The sequence below is a fragment of the Rhinolophus ferrumequinum genome, chromosome 17 (genome assembly GCF_004115265.2).
Source record: "Rhinolophus ferrumequinum isolate MPI-CBG mRhiFer1 chromosome 17, mRhiFer1_v1.p, whole genome shotgun sequence".
NCBI classification, from domain to species: Eukaryota; Metazoa; Chordata; class Mammalia; order Chiroptera; family Rhinolophidae; genus Rhinolophus; species Rhinolophus ferrumequinum.
This window is the reverse complement of record NC_046300.1, coordinates 25721064-25744820: the sequence shown is the minus strand read 5'-3', so window position 1 is coordinate 25744820 and position 23757 is coordinate 25721064. Positions and strand designations below refer to the sequence as shown.

The 23757-nt window shown below is 37.2% G+C and overlaps 1 pseudogene; it reads left to right on the top strand.

Moving 5' to 3' along the window:
• The first annotated feature begins 11975 nt into the window (after positions 1-11975).
• Positions 11976-12540, top strand: LOC117037282 (coiled-coil domain-containing protein 90B, mitochondrial-like; annotated as a pseudogene).
• The last annotated feature ends 11217 nt before the right edge of the window (positions 12541-23757 follow it).

The window sequence follows — 23757 nt, the reverse complement described above, 5'->3', positions numbered from 1 at the left end:
TGTTCATGTTCTAAAATGAAATCATACTGATATGTTAAAATACCTAAGTAGCCTGGAAGAAATGAAGAGGATATACCTGATGAAAAGATTATAATTTCTTTGAGTTATTCTCATTTGATCTTTCCTTTCTTTTCTCACTGCTTTCAGCCCACTGTAGACTTCTATCTTTCATTTAATCATGAAAATGCCTCCCTAAGACTTCTCCTCATCCCTTCCCTGCTAACTCCAACATACTTGGTTAATCAGCCTCCAGATCAATCTACCTAGGAATACATCCCTTTGGTAATGTAACGTCCCCTACCAGAAACCTCGTGTAACACCCAGTTACATACCAAACAACATCAGGACTTCTGAACCTGATATTGAAGACTCTCTACAACTTTGCACAAATTGCTTTTGTCTGTCTTATCTCTCCCAATTTATCTACACATACCCTATATTTCAGTCAATCTGCCCTATTCACTGTTCCAACCATCTGGGGGGTGGGGGGTGGGGGAAGGGCACTTAAAATGGTAACACAGAAATGCAATTGGGGTGAGCTATTCTGGGTCACCCGCTTAAGGGCAGATGTCTAAGTTTGGTAGATATTTACCACTAATTCTCTCTCCAGAAAGAAATTCCATTTTTCTCTCCAGTCTGCCTTCCTTTTTGTCTTAGAGAACTGAGTGGTGTTCATTAAAGATTAGCGTTCTAGTAGGTGGCCTGATTGAGGGTGCATAGGACCAAAGTGATCTTGGTGTTACAGGAAACAGAAAGGGCACACAGAGATCTAAGTGAGCACTTTTGGCGCAGGGTAAGAGCTGCAGTTGAATCTACCTAGGGGGATTTTTCCATGCTCTTGAAAAAGTACTGTACATCAGAAAATGCCAAATGCCCACCAGGGGATGATAAAGTCACTAATGAGAGCTCAAAGGGCAAACATTTCCAGATTGTGGTCAAAGTGACAACAGCAGGCCTTCATCTCCTGTCTTTCATGATGCCACTTTTGATTACCCTTATTGTGAAATATGAGTTTTATTGTGTAATTTTAGACTCAAGTCTAATGCTAACTCATCAAAACCTTAGTTGATGTTCACAGCAGCATGACTTGCTGCCATGGTGATGGCAGCTCTCATAAAGCCTGAGAAACCTGAAGAACAGATCAGCCTCTTGACTATTTGTGTTCCCTGGGAAACCAGGGAGGCTTAGTGTTGTAGTCATAACGCTCGTGCTGAGTGTTCCAGCCTCTACGCGTTCGTCATGCCGTCCTTCTCACTGTAACTTCTCCTATTAAAAACCCCTCCCAGCCTCTGGATCCAGCTCAGTGGCATATCCACCATGAAGCACCTCTTAGTCCCCACCTCTTTCCCCTAGCAGAAAGTTTCTCCTCCTTCAATTCTTCCTCTAGATTATAGCACAATTTCTGTGGTTATTTATTCTCATGTTACAGTGAGTTGGGCTTGGTATTGTAGTTTTATTATTCCTCTACAGCTCCTAGTTCAGGGCCTTATATATAAAAATCACTCAGTAAACACTGGCTACAAAGTATCAGCACCCCAAGTCACTTCTTGGAATTAAGGGAGATCATTTAAAGTGAGCCTGGAAGTCTGAGTAAAAAAAAATGAACAAAGTGAAGGAAGAGATATAGTAGGAAAGTATTCTCTAGGCAGAAACAATTTTATGTGCTAAGGTGGGGAGGTCATAAACACCATGCCATAGCTGAGAAACTTCCATAAATTTAGAATGACTAGAATACATCAATATTTGCTCATATTTCAGAAGATACCAAAGCGTAAGTCTAATGTGCTAAGATAATAGTGGAGAACATTTCTCGTGAGGAAATGTTAGGGCTGCAAAATGTCTGATATCCCTTTCTGAGGTTAAAATTACCTTACTAAAGCAGTTTACTGAAAATTCCCATTGTGGCTGTAAACACTGTGTTTCTTGCTTCTTTTTATTCTCCAAATAGAAAAAAAAAAAAAAAACTGATAACACTTCCAAACTACTAGTCAGACACCCGAAAAGTTTCTGAAAGAGTTGTACCATTCCTAAAAATCCATCATAATTCTAATACCAGCCTTCTCCAATAAGCAAATAGGATTGTGATTCTAAATGTATTTATAAGTCAGTTGTCTGGAACTCAAACACAGACACAATGGAAAATATGAGAGTTACTTTCAGTTAGCTCAATAATGGTCTTCAGGCTTTGAGCTCAGTGATTTTCTTCTCTACTGTACACTGTCTCCTATTTTTCTTTCTTTTTAAATTCAGCTTTCACTGAAGTCCCATACTCATCAATGACAGCACACACACACACACACACACACACACACACACACACACACTTATCTAAAGCATCATTTTATACAAGTAATACTTGGAAATACTTCCAGACCCAGTGTTTTCAATATACCCAATGTACATAATCAAAAGTCTTGCCATACAGATTGTTATTAATATGTAGTGACATACTAACACATCTAACATTTTCTACATTCATTAATTACTGCCACAATAAGGTCAAAGTCTCTGAGGGCTGTTACCCATAAATGTCAACGAAATCTAACTAACATTGGCAGAAAGATTATAGTTGCTTTTAGATCTGCCTCATGTCTCTCATAATACTATAAGCTCTTTAAGCAACTCATTTAAAGTAGGTTTTCATTCATGGCTCTATGCCTCATTGCACTTAATAACGACTAACATTTAATGAGCCCCTACTAAGTGCAATTTGCTAAGCATTTTCCATGTATTATCTCAACCCTTACAAGGCAAATATTACCAACGTTATCTTCATTTTACATTCAGAGGGTGAATTAACCTTCCCATGGCCACCTAGCTTATTAGCGACAGGTCCTAAACTCAAATCCAAGCCCATTGATTCCAAACACCATACTTTTCCACTCTGTGTTATACTTGACACTTCTTGCTTGCTACAATGGCTTGCATATTCAATGATGTATTGAATAAAGAAATGACAGTTGATATATATCAGACAAAATCCCTTATTTCATTTATCAACAGAGGGGGTCAATGAATCCTTAAAGCTGACATTCTAGGCCACATAACAACCAGATTTCATCCCTCATCCACCTGCAACATAGTCGTTTAAAGAAAACTGACTTTTGCACCATATTGGTAAATTATTTCACTCTTAGTAATTCTTGATATTAAAAAAAACAACTGTGAAAGAAGTCAGTTCTTGCCAAATTGATCTATAGACTCAATGCAATTCCAATGAAAATCCAGGCAAATTATTCTGTGAATATTGAAAAATTGATTCTAAAGTTTACATAGAGGCAAAAGACCCAGAATAGCCAACACAATATTGAAAAAGAATGATAAAGTTGGAGGACTGACACTGCCTAACTTCAAGACTTTTTATAAAGCTACAGTAATCAAGACTGTGGTATTGGTGAAAGAATACACAAATATCTGTGAAACAGAACAGAAAGCCCAGAAATAGACCCACATAAATATAGTCAACTGATCTTTGACAAAGAAGCAAAGGCAATATAGTGAAACAAATATAGTCGTTTCAACAAATGGTGCTAGAACTAGATAACTACATGCAAAAAATAATAATAATCTAGACACAGATCTTACACCTTTCACAAAAATTAACTGAAAATGGATCATAACCTAAATGTAAAATGTAAAACCATTAAACTTATAGAAAGTAAGATTGGAGAAAATCTAGATGATCTTGGATATGGTGATGACTTTTTAGATACAACACCCAAGGCACAATCGAAATAAGTGTTAAGGTAGACTTCATTACAATTAAAACTACTGATCTGCAAAAATAATGTCCAGAGAATGAGAAGACAAGCCACACGCTGGTAGACAATATTTGTAAAAGATATATCTGATAAAGAATTGCTATCCAAAATAGACATACAACTCTTAAAACTTAACAATAAAAAAGCAAACTGATTTAAAAATGGGCCAAAGACCTTAACTGCCATCTCACCAAAGAAGATATTCAGATTGTCATCTGATTGTCAAATAAGCATATGAAAAGATGCCTTACATAATATGTCATATATAATATGTCATCCAGAAAATATGAACTAAAACTACAGTGCAATATCACTACAGTGCAACTACACATTTTTTTAGGATACTCAAAATCCAGAATACTGAAAATACCAAATCCTGGCAAAGATGTGGAGCAATAGGACCTCTCATTCATTGCTGGTGGGAATTCAAAATGTTTGATACAGCAACTTTGGAAGACAGGTTAGCAGTTTCTTACAAAACTAAACATATCCCTACCATATGATCTAGTAACCGTTCTCCTTGGTATTTATTCAAATAAGTTGAAAACTTATGTCCACACAAAAACCTGCACACAGATGTTTACAGCAGTTTTATCCATAATTGTCAAAACTTGGGAGCCACAAAGATGTCCTTCAGTGTGTATATGTGTAAATAAACTGATATATCCAGATAATAAAATATTATTTAGCACAAAAAAGCAATGAGCTATCAAAACATGAGAAGTAACGGAAAAACCTTAAATGCATATAACTAAGTTAGAGAGAGCAATCTGAAAAGGCTACACACTGTATGACTCTATGACATTTTGGAAAAAAACAAACTATGGAGACAGTAAAAAATATCATTGGTTACCAGGGGTTGAGTGGGGGTAAGGATGAATAGGAGGAGCACCGAGGATTCTAGGGCAACGAAACTACTCTGTCTGAAACTGTAATAGTGGATACATGCCATCATGCATGGGTCCAAACCCATCGAATGTACACCACCAAGCGTGAGCCATAATGTAGGTTATGGACTCTGGGTGACTGATGGAGGTGTCAGTGTAGGCTCATCATTTGTAACAAATGCACCACTCTGGTGGGGTTGTTGATAATAGGGAGGTCATGTATGTGTGAGAGCAGAGGTTATCTGGAAAATCTTGGTACCTTCTCTTAATTTTGTTGTGAATCTAAAATTGCTTTTTAAAATTGCTCTTTTTAGAAAACCAACATAATGTTAAATTTCAGAACTAGTCTTAGTCTTTATAAGCCCTTACCATGACTTCCCCACTCAAGTTTCAAATTTTTTTCCAAGTACTTCATCTTAATATCCTTTTTTTGCTTGTAAAAGTCTACTTTCAAGATTATATGAAATTTCTTTCTTATAAAATTTTGTAACTTTCCACCGGGTAAGGCACCTAATTTTCATTCAAAGAAAAAACAGCTCTTTATGTATTTGTTTTATCAGCCAATCTTGTACCACTTTTATTTAAATCGCTATTATTTGAGGCAAATAATAGCCTTATTTCATAGGCTTAGTATTTGCAAACAATTAATTTTACAGCTAGAGATAATACCTCAGCATTAGCATTGCACACTTGACAATGCAAACATGTCTATTTGCATACTTATCCTCAGATTTCAAACATTTCCTTATTAGAGGCAGTTTTACGAAAAACATAACCTGTTTGAGATTTATGCTGTCAAACATTAAAACAATTCAATAATGCTTCTTTATTAGCCTTGATACAATTTTAGCCTCATAATCAAAAGATGTAAAATTATTACTGGAAGTTTATGTAGAGTACTTAATTGACTATTACAGAATCTTTGGATCTCAGACCTCCTCCTACGTCACTATTAAGAGCTTAGATAAACTGTCCTATTCCAAAATCATATTTATTCCTTTTTTTCCTAGCTCTTGAAAGGCATCTACACACAAGTCTTAAAAAGGAAATCAAGAATAACTTACATAATTTCACTTACTGCCTTTTTTCAGGGTTTGTATAGTAACTACTTTGACAAAATTTCAAAGGTTTTTAAAGGAATTCATATTTTGTCTATTTTAGGATGGGCAAAGATCTAAATTAGCAGTCAAATCCATGGTAGTAACTAAAATGAAAGGATACAGAGTAACTCACATCTTTTTTTTAATACTTTGACCTTCCTGCATGCTTTTTCTCTTTCTTCCTTATCTGTACAGTCATGCTCCACATAATGATGTTTTGGTCAATATCAGACCACATATGAGACAGTGATCCCGTAAATTATAATGGAGAGAAAAATTCTATCACCTAGTGACACTGTAGCTGTGGTAACGCTGTAGCGTAAGCATTACTTACATGTTTGTGGTGACACTGGTATAAACAAACCTGCTGAGCTGCCAATCATATAAAAGTATATAGCACATATAATTATGTACAGTACAGGTACAATACATAATACTTGATAATGACAATAAACTGTTACTGATTTATGTATTTACTATACTGTACTTTTTGTCATTATTTTAGAGTGTACGCTCCCTACTTACAAAAAAAAAAAAATTGTTGTAAAATAGTATTGTGTGTCACACCAGCAGCAGCCTTATACATTTCATGTTTATCACATCTCTCTACTGCAGCATTTTCTCTTGTGCTTGATTTAATCTCGTGGGGTTTTTTTGTTCATGATGGGTCCTAAGCATAGAAAATCCACTGCTAATGTTGCCAGTGAGAAGCCACAGGAAATGATTAACCTGGAAGTGAAATTAAAAGTGATTGAGGACTGTGAAGATGGAAAATTAGTGGTGGTTACTGCTCACCAGTTAGGCATGTCCCATTCCAACATAGCTACAATCTTAAAGAAAAGAAAGTGACAAAAGATGTCAAGAGATCTGCCTGATTGGAGGCAATGAGACAACAAATACTCAAGAAGGGCTATCTCTGACCTGGAGAAACTTCTAATGACCTGGGTTGAAGACCAGGCACAGAAGCATATACCTCTCAGCTCCATGACAATCGTGACCAAAGCAAAGCAAAAAGTTCTTTGCAATGTTGAAAGAAAAGGCTGAAGCTGACTATGATGTTGAATTTACTTCTAGCTCTGGATAGTTTAAGAAATTTAAGAATCATTATTCATTGACTAATGTAAAAATGTGTAAAAATGTGTGGTGAGTCTGCAAGTGCTGAAGGGAAGACAGCTGAAAAATTTTCGAAAACTTGAGATAAGCTGATTGTGGAGGAAAATTATTTGCCACAACAAGTATTCACTACGGATGAAACCTCCCTATTCTGGAAACAGGCAAAGGACTTTCATCCATAAAGACGCCAAGTCAATGTGGGGTTTCAAGGCTTCTCAGTACAAGACAGCAGTCTTGCCTGAGGGCAATGCTGCAGGCTGTGAATTGAAACCCTTTGTGATCTGACACAGTTAGAACCCCAGGGCCTTTAAGCACTAGGCACACACTGCCCATGTACTGCAGGAGCAATGAGAAGTCAGGGATGACCCAGCTTCTCTTCCAAGACGCCCTCCTGAACTTCTATGTCAGCAAAATGGAGAAGTATAGTATTGTCTGGATAATGAAACACCTTTTAATATTTTTCTTATTGTTGATAATGCTCCCAGACATCTTCCTTTTAGGAGTAATCTTCATCCCAATATCAAAGTAGCGTTTCTCCATCCAAACACCACCTCTTTGATCCAGCCAGTGGATCAAGGAGTGATAGCAGCTCTTGAAGCTTACTACCTGAGGAAGACCTTTGCCCAAGCTATTGCTGCAACTGAGGAAGACACTGATGCAATTCCTGAAGGATTACAAAACATCTATGACTGCATCAAGAACTTTGCTTGGGTTGGAGGTGATGTCACCAAGACGTGTACTCGTATGAATGGCATCTGGAAGAAGACACTCAAGAGATGCATCCATGACTTCAGAGGATTTGTCAAGGATGAGGAGGCTGCAAAAATCAATGAGGCTGTATGTGAGATGGCAAACAACTTGAACCTGGGTGTGGAAGAGGATGACATTGAGAACCTCCTAGACATGGTTCCTGAGGAATGGACTAATGAGTTGTTGGAACTGAAACAGGAACATGTAGCTAAAGAAGAGGCAAGAATAAAGAAAATGCAGAAGAAGAAAAGGAAGAACCCCCAAGAAAATTAGCAGTGAAGGATTTAGCAGAAGGTTTTATAAACTTCAACAAGCAATTTCAAAATTTTAAAACATGGACCCCTTCACTGAAAGGTTTTCATTAATAGAGATCAATGTTCATGGTGCATTATCTACTTATAAGCACATCTGTCATGGGGGAAAAAAAAACCCAAAGCATACAAACCACCATTGGCAGACTTCTGAAAATAGTGACATCTCCCCAAGAGCCCCAAGCAGGTCCTTCAGGAGTGTTCCAGAAGAAGGCATTGTTCTCACAGGAGGTGACAGCTCCATAAGTGTAACTACCCCTGAAGACCTTCCTGTGGAATAAAACGTGGAGGTGGACAACAGTGATGCTGATAATCCTGACCCTGTGTAGACCGAGGCTAATGTGTGTGCTTGTGTCTCAGTTTTTGACAAAAAAAGTTTAAAAAGCAAAAAATAAAAATAAAAATTTAAAAGTACAAGAAAGCCTACAGAATAAGAATATAAGAGAAAATATTTTTGTACAGCTATACAATGTGTTTGTTTTAAGCTAAGTAGCAAACGTTTATTACAAAAGAGTCAAAAAGTTAAAGAAAAAGTTAAAGAAAAAACATAAAATGTTGATAAAGTGAAAAAGTTAAAGTAGACTAAGGTCAATTTATTATTGAAGAAAGAAAAATCCTTTTTTTTAAATAAATATAGCGTAGCCTAAGTAAACAGTGTGTATAAAACCCACAGTAGGGCACAGTCATGTCCTCGGCCTTCACACTCACTCAGCTCTCACTCACTGACTCACCCAGAGCAACTGCCAATCCTACAAGCTCCATTCATGGTAAGCGCCCTATATAGGTGGACCATGTTTTATCTTTTATATCGTATTTTAATTGGATCTTTTCTATGTTTAGATACACAAATATTTAGCATCGTGTTACAAATGCCTATAGTATTTAGTACAGTAACATGCCCTACAGGTTTGTAGCCTAGGAGCAATAGGCTACACCATATAGCCTAGGTGTGTAGGAGGCGAGGCCATCCAGGTTGGTATAAGTGCACTCTATGGTGTTTACACAATGATGAAATTGCCTAACAGTACATTTCTCAGTACCTAGCTCCATCCTTCAGTGATGCATGCCTGTAAAGCCATTCTAGGCAAGGGTAGCCACTGATGGTCTTTCACCAGTGTTATTTTACGAAGGAGGCTTCATCGGTCAAATGGAACAACAACAGTTACCTAATCTTTATTACACGTCTAAAGATTTCTAAATTTCAAGTATGCAAATGTGAAGCAAAGAAATAATTAGCAAATCATATATATCTCCAATGATTTTACTTTAATATATAAATCTTTATTATATAAATCTTTAATATATAAATTTTAATGTATAACAGCTCAAAGAAAGCAACTGTAATTATTTTAATATCATGCCAGAAAGGTATTTGATAAAACTGAGCTTCTATTTCTCAATTTCTTCAATTTTTAAAATGAACGTAAGATTGCATTCTAAAATACAGTGGTTCCTCAGTTTTTGAACATCTCCATTGACAAACATTTGGTTTATGAATTCCATAAACCTGGAAGTAAATCCTTCGGTTTTCTAACACGACTCAGAAGTTGAACATGTCACACAGCTTCTGCTGTGTGCAAGATCCTGAGGCCTAGCTGTCGGCTGTTTTTGAATGTTTCAGAACTCGTGGATTACGTTCGAAAACCAAGGTACGACTGTAATTGTATAAAATACAACTCTCAAATTTAAGAAATAGTGTTATGCTGAATGGTAAAAACCTAGATGTTGAACTCAGGAACAGGAAAAGGATGCTTATTATCATCACTGGCAACAAATGTTATTTTGTAACGCTGGCCAACACAAGTAGATAAGAAATTGAAAATAAGAATACAAACATTGAAAGAGCAGAAACAAATTTTTAAATTATTTATAAATGATATGACTGTCTATTTGGAAAACCCAAGAAAATCTATTTTTAAATCATTAAAACAATCAAGTATATCCTTAAGGAAATTGTTTACAATATTAATACGCAAAACCCATACCTTTCCTTCACAGATGTCTCCCTACTTTTATGCATAATATGTTTCTGAAAAACACTACTAACATCAAACAATGAATCCACACTAGAGAGAATGCGGGGTAGAAAACAAAAATTTTTATGAACATATTAAGTAAGTAGAGGTATTTCATTAGTAAGTTAGGTAAAAAGTAAGGCAATTAGAATGAAGCACTTATGGTTTTCACACAAACCCTGAAAGCGACCATGCTCCTTTTCTCTGGATTATGAATTCCTTTGCTCACAGAAGGAACGAAGGAGGAAATCTTGGCTCCTGTATGGTAGGTCCATCAGGGTCAAAATTCATTAATCCCTTGTGTACATCAGTTTCTCTCATTATTGTGTTATCTCAGGTAAGGGTCATCTGTCCATAGGATTCTGAAGCATATTTATTTGGTTAAATCTTCACCAAAGCTTTACCTATGAGTAGTTCTGGAGCTAGTTAGAATTGAATAGAGTAATGGCTCCACTGAGCCCAGAGTCAAGATAATTGTAAAATCCCCCATTAAAACTCACCTTTCAGACACAATCTTTAATGCCATTTTTCAACATTTCATATATGTGCTTTCATTTTGTTCATTTCCTTCATAATTAAACTCAATTGCATATGGACAATGAGAACTCAGTTGAAGTTGGTTGAGCTTTTTGGCAAGTCTGAATATTTCTACTATTGCCCCAGTTGTAATTAATTTTAGGAGACCTGTGCTGCTTATCTTAGTATTAGCATTTCCATTTTTCAGTTTTTCCAAAGTGACAAAAAAAAAAAAAATCCAATAAATATTCAAATGTAGATGCCAAAAATATCCAAACCACAAACACTCAACTACTGATATCAAGGAGACAGGTCACCCTAAAAAAAAAAGCTTAAATTACATATTCATTCGTTGAGAGTTGATAGCCCAAATTCGGCAAATGAAAAGCAGTTTAGAGGTGTCATGACACTACACAAAGTACAACTGCACATGTTGCATGACATAATATTACAAAAGACAAGGATGATTATTAAAATAAACAGAAAGTTTAATTTAAAAAAAAAAATCTTTCACAGTAGCCATTTTAAAAATTAAGAACTCAGGAATAAGTACATCCCAGTTATCTGTTGCCATGTAATATATCACCCTAAAACTTAGTGGTTTACAAAAACAACAATCATTTCATTATATCTCATGATGTCTTAGGGTCAGGCATTCAGAAAGGCTTCAGCGGAAAAAGGTTCTGACTCAGGATCTGTCTTGAGGCTGCAGTCAGATAACCGACTGGAGCTGGAACAGCAGAGCTGGGAGAGCTCAGGACTGATATCTCTTTCTTTGTCTTTATTATAGTCTCAGGGCTTCGACAGTTTCTCCACATGCTACTTTGGGCTTCCTCACAAAATAGCTGCCTCAAGGCAGCTGAAGGCCTTAAGAGTGATTATTCCAGCTAAAAGACACGAAAGCTGCATTGTGGCCTAGTCTTCTATGGAAAGGAAAGCCTTTTATGGCCTATCCTCAGAAGTCATGCGGCACCGCGTCCAATGCATTCTATCGGTTACAGGTGAGTCACAAACCCACCCAGATTGAAGGGGAGAGGAATGAGACTTTACCTTTTGATGGGATTATGACAGGATCCTAGAAAAGTACATGATATGGTAGATAATATTGTGACTATCTTTGAAAAAAAAGTCATAAAAGGGAACAGGAGCTATGCAGAACCCACATGGAGAGAACTGCATTACTTAACAAAAGTAATTTCAATGAGATTAATAAGCATATGAAAAGATGCTTCTTGTCATTAAATCATCAAGAAAATGCAAATTAAAACAACAATGGCTTTCCCTTCCTCATGCCTACTGAAAAACTGAGGGTAGGTGGAGTTGCAGGGTTTGGCTGTCATGTGATCTGCCAGGGAGGAGCACCCGATTTCAACCCTCTGCCCACACGGAGGGGTGGGGGGGGGGTGGCATTTCTCGCTGGCCCTACTGAGAGATTTCTTAATCACCATAATCAAGAAAGGATATGATATGAGGCTAGTGAACTTAACTCCTTTGGAACAAAGGAAATTAACTTTTGATACCCATGCATTTGTTCAGGACTTGGAAACTGGTGGATCTGACAAAGCACGAGCAAAGACAATTGTATTAGCATTAACCACTTTATCATATGTCAGCTTGGATACTATCTATGAAGAAATGGTCACTCAAACTCAATCGGAAATAGCACTAAACAGCTAAAGGCTCATTTGGACTCCATCAGGAAAGACATGGTCATCTTAGAGAAAAGTGAATTTGCAAACCCGAGAGCAGATGAAAAACTGAAAATTGAATTAGAACATGCTAAGCAACAACTAATAAATGAAACCAGTCGAATCAGAGCAGATAACAAACTGGACACCAACCTAGAAAGGAGCAGAGCAACAGATATGTTTACAGATCAACAAAGTTATGGAAGCAACCACAGAATTTACCAAAAAGGATGCCAAAACCAAAAGTACTATTTCATAGACCAGTAATACAATTGACACCGAAATTGCTTCTTTAAAAATGCTAATGGAATCTAACAAGCTTGAGACAATTGATTATCTTGCAGCCTCAGTATTTACTTGCCTCGTGATAGCATGGGATTTTATAGAATCTGGAAATAGCAGTGAAACAACTATGTTATGCTCCTGCTGCCGCTGCTCTTTTCTTAGAACACTGCACTAACATCAAACATTGAAAGTTGCAGCAAAACTCAATACAAGATTATTCAAAGTATATATATACTAAAAAGAAATGTTTTAGAATGAGATGTAGTTTGTCTTTGTTTTTTGTATGTCTCTATTGTATTAGGTTGAAAAGCTGCCTTTCAAAACCTGATTCTTTTGAGATAGAAGGGCCTTTTGTTTTGATCCTTTTGATAGTTCGTAGAAACTAAACCAGAGCTGTCTTGTGTTTCGGTGAACAACTGTGTAAGTCGTACAGGATTTCTTTGGTATCTGCTGACCACATACTTCGTTATAGTATTCAACTTTCCTAATAACTATTACACAGTTACATTTTCATATAAAATAAAATATTATAACAAAGGTACTTGGATTCTAATAGTGACTTACCATATAGCTGAAGATTGTTTCAGGGTTATTTGTAATGAACAATAAAAACAATAAATTTTGAAATGTGGGGGAAAAAAACCACAACAACAATGAGATACTACTACATACCTATTGAAATGGCTAAATCCAGAACAGTGATAACACCAAATGCTGGAAATGATGTAAAGCATTAGGAATTCTCATTCGTTGCTTTTGGGAATGCAAGATGGTACAGGCACTTTGGAAGACAGTTTGGCAATTTCTTGCAAAACTAAACATGCTCTTATTATACAATCCAATAATCACACTCTTTGGTATTTAATAAAATGAGCTGAAAAATTATGTCCACACAGAAACCTGCATATGAAGATTTACAGAAGCTTTATTTTCAATTGCCAAAACTTGGAAGCAATCAAGACGTCCTTCAGTGGGTGAATGGATAAACTGTGGTACATTCAGAGAATGGAATTTTATTCAGTGATAAGAAGAATTGAGCTATCAAGCCATGAAAAGACATGGAGGAACCTTAAGTGCATATTACAAAGTGAAAGACACCAGTCTGAAAAGACTGTTAAAACTGTATGATTCTAACTACATGACATTCTGGAAAAGGCAAAACTATGGAGACAGTAAAAATATCAGTGGTTGCCAAGGATTATGAGGAAAGAAAGGATGAACAGACAGAGAAGGAGGACTTTCAGGGCAGCAAAACCATTCTGCATGATACAATAATGGTAGATACCTGTCCTTATGTATTCGTCCAAACCCATAGAATGAAACCATCAGGAGTAAACCCACATGTGAACTATGGACTTTGGCTGATAATGATGTGTCAGTGTAGGTCCAACATTTGTAACAAATGTACCACTCTGATGTTGTTAGTTGGGGAGGCTGAGCGTGTGTGGGGGCAGGGGGCATATGGGGAACCCTCTGTACTTTGTGCTCAATTTTGCTGTGACCCTAAAACTGCTCTACATAAAGACTGTTTTGTTATTTTTAAAAAAGAGAAGATTTAAGTTAATACATATTCTTAGGTGGTAAGACTTGACATCGTAAAGATGTCATTGCACCCAATATAATTTCTCAGTGTAGCACCATATCAGTCTAGACTCTGGTGGGATTTTATTTGGAAACTTGACAAAATGATTGTTAAGATGATCTTGAAGAGAAAACTGCAAACCTAAGGACTTACTTCATCAAAGAGTCCAAGGCCAAAACAAAGAAGTGATCAACTTCATAGGAGTGCGATGAGCACTGAAGGAATTGCCCGAGGTAGAAGGCTCAGCCCAGAAAGCATCTGGATGACAACAAGCCCTCAGTCAACATTAGCTACCGCACCTTTATTTTAAGTAAATCAAATATAATTACTCTTGATGTAATTCTCCTAAAGAGAGGAAAAGAGAACACTAATGGTCTGAACTATCTGGGACTACTCTATTCCTGTAGGAGAGGAACTGGAAGAAATGTTTGGTAAACAGAGGGAGACGTGAAATCCAGAGAGGCAGTTCTAAGATGAAAGAAACAAGAACGTATTGGTGGGCTGTGCGTATGAGTCTGCGGAAAGCGGGTAAAAATGATGCCAGATGAGGGTTAGAGGATAATTTTTGGAGCCCTTTTGTTGAGTAGATAGTAGGGACTGCAGCATAAGAATGCACTGGCAGAAGCTTGGTCCTGCATTGGCAGTCGGTCCCTACTCTCTGGAGAGGTGCAGCCTCTGTGGGCTCAGACACTAGTCAGGGGTTAGATGATCAAGTCTTGTCAATCAGGATCTCTGGGAGTGGGGCCCAAGCAAATTGCATTCACACGAGCTCCCCTTATTCTCAATAGAATTTGAAAACCACTGCTATATAGAGCACATGCATTGGACGTATGTATTTGGGGAAACTGAGCCCCAAAGAAATGGAACTAATTGCCCAATATTAAACAGCTCTTTTTTTTTTAGCATAATCAGGACTAGCTTCCAACCTTTTTTTGTTTTCACAACATAAAATGAATCAATAAAGTAAAAGCAAGCTGTATAACGAGTTATTAAATGCTATTCCACAATTACTTAGTCATTTGGACTTACATAAGAACACTCTAAATTAAATTCTCCAGCTTTTACAATTCACTGTGGAATATGACAATAAGTTAATGGTCTAAAAACCTAAATTAAGGAGAGTTACTTGACTTGGAAACTCTCTCAAACTCCAGAAGCATGAATATGAATAGCTCTCTACACGATATGCAAATAATTCCATTTAATATTTCCATTCAGCATGACCCATCCCTGTATTTTAAAAAAAGTTCTTTCTATGCCATTTATTAAACCTTGATGATTCATTTAGGATACAATTTTATAGTTATTTACTAAAGCAGTTTTCCTGAGGTGTTAATTAAATTAGTGACTTTCATTGTCTCACCAATTCCAAATTAAGCTCACTTAAAAGAATTACTTCTTCAGCTTGGATTAAACACATGCAGGCTTAGCAACACACTTCTAATGAAGAATCTTCTTAAATGTGTGGAATGTAAAGCCCTCTCATACTAATATTTCTCCAGTTAGAAATTGGAATAATTCTTTCATGTTCCACCACCTTTCCAAAAGGATCACAGAGAAAGGTCAGCAATGTTAGTACTGAGACAGCTAAGTAGAAAGACACACAACTGGAAGCTCAAGGAGCTGAAGACTTTTAGTATGAGGTATCTGAGAACCAAGCTGTCCACTCACAGGGCTGAAAAGTCAGTCTCTAGATGTAAGAGTTGATTTCCGTGTGTGTGTGTGTGTGTGTGTGTGTGTGTGTGTGTGTGTGTGGCTTAGTGATGAGATAGCCAAAAGTTATATCAGTGGAGAGGCATCCCCTACTATTAAAAAGAAAAAAACTTTAAAAACCAAACAATTGCTCTGGGATCAATTACTAATATAATTCACATTTTACATCAAACTGTCAGTATATAATGATTTTTTAACAAAAAATTATTTGTCGGCTTCATCCCTATGATACATAAAAAACTCCATACTACCATGTTTCCCCAAAAATAAGACCTAACCGGAAAATAAGCAATTTTAGCTTATTTTAGCTAAAAAATAGCATGATTTTTCAGAATGAAATCCCTGAACATAAGCCCTAATGAGTCTTTTGGAGCAAAAATTAATGTAAGACTCGGTTTTATTTTGGGGGAAACATGATAAGCTCATGAGCTATGCATACGCATTTTATCTCTTTAGTGACTAAAAGTCTGTTTAAAATAATTATTGATGGCCTTGTCTGCAACTCTTCCAGGAGGATTACCTGACTTTGTGACATCATAACTACTGCATAAAAAGTGAAGCCATTGCTACGTAGCATCTGTCCTTCCTGGACTGAGGGTGTGGAAGGAGTGAGCAAATTGGAATCATACAGGACTTGACAGAAGGGGACGAGGGTAAGGCAAATATAAAACTGAAGATACAACACCTAGGATCAGAGCATTCTAGAAAGACCACAGAAGCCATTTGTTTGGAACTGAAGGCATGTCTGAGACATTTAACTTTCTGAGCCAGGTCCCCAGCCCTCTTCTGAAGAATTCCTTAGACATAGGTCCAGGCATTAGACTTACGCCCACTAAAGCCTATAGTCTATGATGGCAAGAACCATATTTGGTTTGGTTCACCACTGTAGCCTTAGCACTTAACATAATGCCTGATTCACAATAGTTACTCAATAAACTTGTGTTAAATGAGGGAATGGATAAAAGAATGAATAAATGAATGAATACTGACCATCTCCATTGGATGGCAATTGATCAACCCAATTAGTTTTTGCTCTCTCTTGAAGAATTTAAATGTGTGCTGCAAGGAAAGTTACAAAGATGGTAGCAAGAAACAAGAAAGCAAAAGCCATGATTTAAGGAAAAACAATGAAGTTAAGAGTCAAGTTGGTCACTAGTATAGATCAAACAAGAATAGAATCCAAGAAGCATTCAAGGGGAGGAGGGTGTCAACTTATCATGAACAAGCAGAAGGTAGCCAGTAGTAGAAAGTAGAAAGATGAAGCAGAGATGTCTCGCAGAGTCCCTGACCCACTGTCGAAGTACTAAAGAATTTTTCTTAGCAGAGGAGGAGCGGTCTTGTCCAGAAGTGTATGCAAATCTCATCCCTGGGGGAAGCCCTGGGCCTAAGAATAACATGGGGTTACAAAGGGACAGTCCCTGTACCTTGAAGAGGGACCCTCATGGGATCAGCCTGAAAGTCATCTCCAGCTTTGCCTTGCACCTTCCCTTACTCCCCTTCTCCAGAGAGCACTTTCAAGACTCACCTGCACAAGAATCCCACCTCAGACTCTGCTTCTAGGGACTCCAACGTAACACACCTACTAAGTGCCAAACCTAGTGCCAGGCACTAGGAACATACAGTGGTGAATGAACAACAGAGGCTCAGCTCTTCCACCTGGAACTTCTAAGTTTGATAGGAGACAGGAGAGTGACAATTAACAACCGAAAGTAATTAATTTTACTTTCTTCCATTTCAATAAAGGAAAATGATACCATCAATGAAGACAGCATCTGGAAAAAGTACAAAATTCAGAGTCAACTACAAGATGGATGATTAAATATTAGATAGACACCATTGAAGCTGTCAGATAATCACAATCAAGGAACAAAGGAGTACGTATTGTTCTTCCTTTATATACCATTTATTGAAGATAACCCTGTTAAAAGAGATTCAGAGTACCATTCCTTTTCCTTCACAATACAGACTTTCTTCCTTTTATGTTCCTTTTATGATTCCAATCCAAAGGGATATATTTTAAATGAGAGACTCAGAAAATTTCTGCCCAATGTATTATCTACGTGTGGGAATAGAGTAAATAAATACATGTGAAAAATGAGTGTGCACACACCTCCCAGGAAATGATGTAATACTAAAATCACATGTTTTCAGTACCTTCTACAACTTCAAGTGACTCTCCTACAACCTCCACCCCTATAATAGCGTTTAAGGAATTGAGAACATCTCTATAAAAATAAAATGTCGAGGATGCAAAGTCATAGTAGCGTACTGAGGAAGCTAGAGTTCCCTCACTAACTGAATAAGTAACCGTGATGATTAAATAAAAGCATTTCCTTATTACCTGACAAATTCTTCTTAATTAAGTGACGCAGGGCAGCTTGTCTGCCCTTCCCACACCAGGCCTTAGATATATAGGAACCCAAGGAGTTTAATTTTAAAGGAGGAAATGAAATACACATACACGTGAGTGTGGCTGCAGTGAAAGGACTAAACAAAAGGAATTACAGTGAGATTTGTGTCTAGTGTCCTCAAACAGTAGGGCGTCTTCTTTTAACTGCACACTTCACTGTCTACCTCTCTGAGACTTCCTGCTCTGAAAATGTGCTGCCTGCAGGAAATCTTCCCGAAGGAGTGCACTATTACTGATTTCCTTCAGCAGGAAAATTTCTCAGAAACAGCACTGGAATTGTGCCCAAGAGGGAGATTTCAAGCTACTGCTAGTATTTATCAAGGCAGATCATCCTCAGAGTGGAAATTTTAAAGGCTTCAAAAACACAGAGGCAGTAGTACTTGCATCTGGTTCTTCAAACTAGCAGGGTCAGACCTTCATTTTTCTTCCTGATGCCCAGATCAACTGAGATTCAGCTTTGCTTTCTAGAAGAGTTATAAGAGATGCAAACATGATCTGCATAGTGGTGATGTTGGGCAAGATAGCATCACGGGCTCTGGAGCCCAACAGGCCTGGAGGCGAACCCTAATCCTCCCACTTACTAGCTGAGTGAACTGGAGCAAGTTGCTTAATTTCTCTGTGCCTCAGTCTCATCATCTGTAAAATGGGATAACAATAGGACCTATTCAAAGGGGGGTGATGATGATTAAATGTGGTCTTGAAGACAGAGCACTTAGCACACTGCTCCACCACCTCCTTATCTAGTTAAGAAACAATTATTATCTACTATATGTCAAGCATTATACTATTCCCGTACTGAAGAAGTGAACTTTCTAGTAGCATATGATGTAGAGATGATGATGGTGAAAATGATTATGATGGGGTGGTAATGGTGATGATGGTGATGAAAACACAGCAGAAATAGGGAATTACAAGATATCCCTGAATAACCATAATGATTTGCTCTTCAAAGTTTCACCACAAATACTTTTAAAAGTCAGGCAGTGTTATCATTGAGATTTAACCAACTCACTCTTTGGGATGAAATCGAACTGAATTTTAACCCCTGTTCAATAGTCACAAAAGGCCTCCTAAGCTAATTAATGCTATAAACAAGATAGGAGGGGGATTTTGCCTGCATCAGAGAACAGTTATATCCTCATACTTTCGCCTACAATTTTCAAACACGCATCGTAATTGCAAAGTAAGCAGAAGCCAGCATAGCTAAGCCCGGCTTTGTACTCATTACCACTCACCATTATCCGCTCATTACTGCTGATCCCAGAGCTGGCAAAAGCCCACTCAGCCTCATCCTGGTTACTGTGCTTAAATGCAGTGAAGCAACATGCCATAAAAGATTATGTACTGCACTCATTCAAAACTTTGAGATAAGTCAATGGTGAAGACCACTGCCTCTGGAGTCCACGTACATGAATTCAAGTCCAACTTCAGTCCATCTTGCCCTCTATGACCTCAGTCGGCTTCCTTGAGCCTGGGCTTCTTACCCGGTAAGGGAGGATAAGGACAGTACCTAACTATAGAGTCACTACCGGGCTTAAAGAAATAATCTATGAAACTCATTTAACCCACAGTGTTGACCCACATTAAGTGCTTAAGGAAATTGAGTTCCTACCGTTTTTTGTTGCTGTTGTTTATCATGATCATCATTATTCTAACCATCAAATGGAATCTGTGAGACCACAGTGGGTAAGGAAATACCCCTAGCTTGATGGAGGGGAAAAAAAAGGGAACCTCCACGTTTTCATAAGAAAAGGTGGTGAACGTTAGAAAAAAATATCCATGTTCAATAGCATTTTTAAAATTGCACTAACATACACAAAGGAAATTTTCATATTTTCCCTACAAATATGAAAAAATTCTAGAGAAGAATTATAGTCATTTTATGTCAGCCACCTACATTTTAAAATAAATTAATGAACTACCAAAAGGAATTATTTGCATGTAGGTTGCCAAAAGACCAATTTTTATTTTTAGTTATTTATTTGGTCAAGAGAGGCAGGAGGAAAAGGGTTGTATGTCTCCAAGTCAGGTTTATTGATCTCTTTAAGTGCATTATCAAGCTAGGATGTGTAGTCACCAACTGCCTCGTACCAGCTGATGTGGCAAGCAAACCCAACAGATTGCATTTTCACCTAAGAAAGTCAACCTGCAAAGTCAAGGTAATTTTGTTAAGCTTTCATGCTGTATCCCCCTCAACCAAATCTTAGCTATGGAAAAAAAATGGAGGTACTTTTCTAAATTTTTGAAATTATCTATGCATTGCTTAAGCACATTTCTTAGCTTTAATGTTTTTCTTTTAACCATTCCACATTAGGAAATCCTCCACATACACTTGGAGGTGTCCAAATTCTGCAATTAAACATAGATTATTTTAAAGAATAGTCATTTTATCTTTTAAAACAGAAAATATTTGCCCATTTCTGAACCACATTTCAAAAGAGCCACTGTATAACATTTTGCTTTGTTTCATCTTGCTCGAAGCTGTAGTTCCATTTGGAGAGTTCTTCAGTTGCAAAGAGTTGGTTTTTTTTCCCCTCCAGGAGAATATTCGATTTGCTCTTCTCCCACTATCTTCTCCCAAATGAAGTTGCCCTTCTCCTTTGAGCAACACGTCTAACACTTGAAAAATGTCATTTCATGTTGTTCTTTCTAAAATGATTTGGGACATGGGCAGCTTCCCTCTTGCGCTTGACAAAGAATCATTCTTGATTGAGAAATAGGAGAAAGCTGAAAATGCTGCCAGTAAAACGGATTTAAAGTGAGAAGCTGCTGCACTGTGATATACAGTTGTAGAATAAGAGCTATTTCATGAAACAGTACTTCAGAGAAAACCAGTGTCAGTAAGCAGTCCTTAGCCCTCCTTTACCTCTCCTTGTCCCAAATCAGGAGAGCAGGAATACTTCAAAAAAACAAGATACCTGGTATCTGAATTTCACAGCAGGTAGAAAGAAACAACTAACTGGTAGCCTGTTTCTCTTGGTGAAATATCCATATCGCACAGGCATGGCTACAATGAGACTCCATTAGCCCAAACAAAAAGTTTAGAGACTCCATGAACAGTTAAGCAGTTAGAAGGGCAAGATCAAAAATAATTAACATGAGGAATTTCACATAAACAGGAAGAAACTCTGAAGAATAACAAACCCTTCCTCCACACCTATTTTTTAAAAATGGGGAAAACATTATACATGTCTATACATTTTTTAAAAGAGAAGTTTGCTTTTTGAATGAGCAACAGGAATTCAATAATCAAAATATTAATGTGTTATGCTTTCAAATAAAGTAGAAAGGAAAGACTTTGCTCTAATGTCTATAAACATAGTAAGAGTGTCTTATGTTTTCAATGATACTTGTCATGATTTTATGAAATGCCTTTAGTTTCTCAGCATCACACGGTATGTGTGTGTGTGTGTGTGTTCCCAGGTTTCAGAATCTTCAGATAGCTGACAAAGTCTGTCTCTTTTAAAGCTCTTCAGCTAATTCTGATAGACAATCATGTTTGAGGACATCTGCTTTAAAGGATTTAAGTAAAAGACTGAATCTTTCATACCACCATGACTCATTCTGACTCCTTTGTGCATCACAAATCTGGAAATACTGGCTTGTCCCATTTGTGGAACCATCCAACATATCACTCTGAATAAGTCATGGCCAAAAGAATCTCCTGGTCCTGTGTAATTAATTATACCACATTCACAGGGTCAGGGTAACCCTAAATAGGTGTACTTCACCAGCAAGAAAATAGTGACAATTTGCTGTTTAACAGTATCCTTGTTTCACAGTTATTTACTGGAATTGAGTTATAGTTTCGTCATCCCAACAGGGATTCTTGAAGCTTGAAAGAGAAAAGTAACATGTTAAGGCAAAAAATAGCTTAAAATAATAAAAACCACATTTTGTGGTGAAAGATAAGTGGGGGGATAGATGAGACGTAGATATCAAGGTCCCAAGAAGTGGGCTATATACTACCCCAACAAGTGGGGAGAGAAGGAAAAACTAAAACTAACATTTATTGTTGTTTGCTTTGTGCCAGACCCTAATTTTATGACATCATGTGCATTTACTCTTTATTCTAGCTCAGTACTATTCACTCCACTGTCTTTTTCAGGTTGTGGAGAGAAGAGAAAAAAAAAAAATCCCATGAGAGATCTAAATAAAGTACTTTACAAATACCACCACGAATGAGCGCTCTCAGCTCACTACACAGAACCAGTTCCCGACACAGCCCTAGTCCCGACATTTCACTCTGGGAATAATGGGTAAGACAGCCAATTGTGCTCTTCCCAGGGGCACTTTCTACGTCCACAGACTAATCCAAGAATTTGGATTTTTATTTGCAACATTCAGACAATGTCTTGTAGTCCTGGGAGACCACTTCCGGCAGGGAAGTTGGCAGGAAAAGAGATTGTTCAAAAGGAAAGAACATACCTAGATCTTTGAAGAGCACTGAAAACTGGAGAAGCATTCCATTCGTCCTTGATTAGAACGATTTTCCAATGACTACCCTCAATGGGAAGTGGAAAATAGAGAAAATATTCAGGCTAACTTGATTCAAAAAAGATCTTTCATTACATTTCTTGTTTAACTCAGGTTATGCCCAAATGTGTGTTTAGCACCTTTTCAAAAACATATGTGCATTTTGAGGAACTTCTTTTCTGAAGTTTTTTTTTCTTTTTCCACTTCATTAGGTAACTATTCCAGGCTATACCTGACAGTTTAAGGAACCAGAAAAATCAGTCTCGAAGAATCCATACCTAAGGAATGCTCGAATCACAGAAAAGCAATATTTTGATGTCTGCACTTAACCACACCTGTCAGCACACCTAAACGGTTTCCCGACATAATAAATTATGTGCTTTAAATGAAATTTAAAGAAGAAAACAGTTCCATTAATATTTCCTGAATTAAACAGAAGCGCAAATGTCAGTTGGCAAGTTCGCACATTTATATCTCAGAAGCAGTAACAAAGACATACGATAATAGTAAAAGAAGCACATAGCCCCATCTGCGGACACAGCAGATTGAATGGCTCTGTAAGTGTTTCATAACCTTCTGTATCGCAGTCATGACTCGGTATTAAAGGAAAACAATGCTGCATCACACTTGTCGGAGCATTTGTCCTCAGTGAGGACAAACATAAGCCTGAAATTCCCAGATTATTATTGGTATTTTGAGGTTCACGAGGCTTCTGGTTTGTTTTACTGTTGGCATTTGGTTTGGAGGGATTTAGAAGAGGAGAAGGGAACAGTATAAACATTTAACTTTAGTACAATCAATAGCAGCACCCTCTAGAGCAATGCTGTCTAACAGAAATATACACAAGTTACATGGAGTATTTTAAATTTCCTAGTAGCCACATTTAAAAAATAAGAAACAAATGAAATTAGTCTTAATGTGCTTTATTTAATCCAATATATTCAAAATGTTATTTCAAAGTGTAACCAATATAAAATTAATTATTAACGAGATATTTGACATTTTTTATACTAAGTCATTGATTTCTGGCGGACATGTCAATTTGCACTAGCGACATTTCAAGTGCTCAGCAAGTTATGTGGCTGTGGCTTACTGTAATGAACTGCACAGATAGAGAACACTTCCATCGTCTCAGAAAGTTCTATTGGAC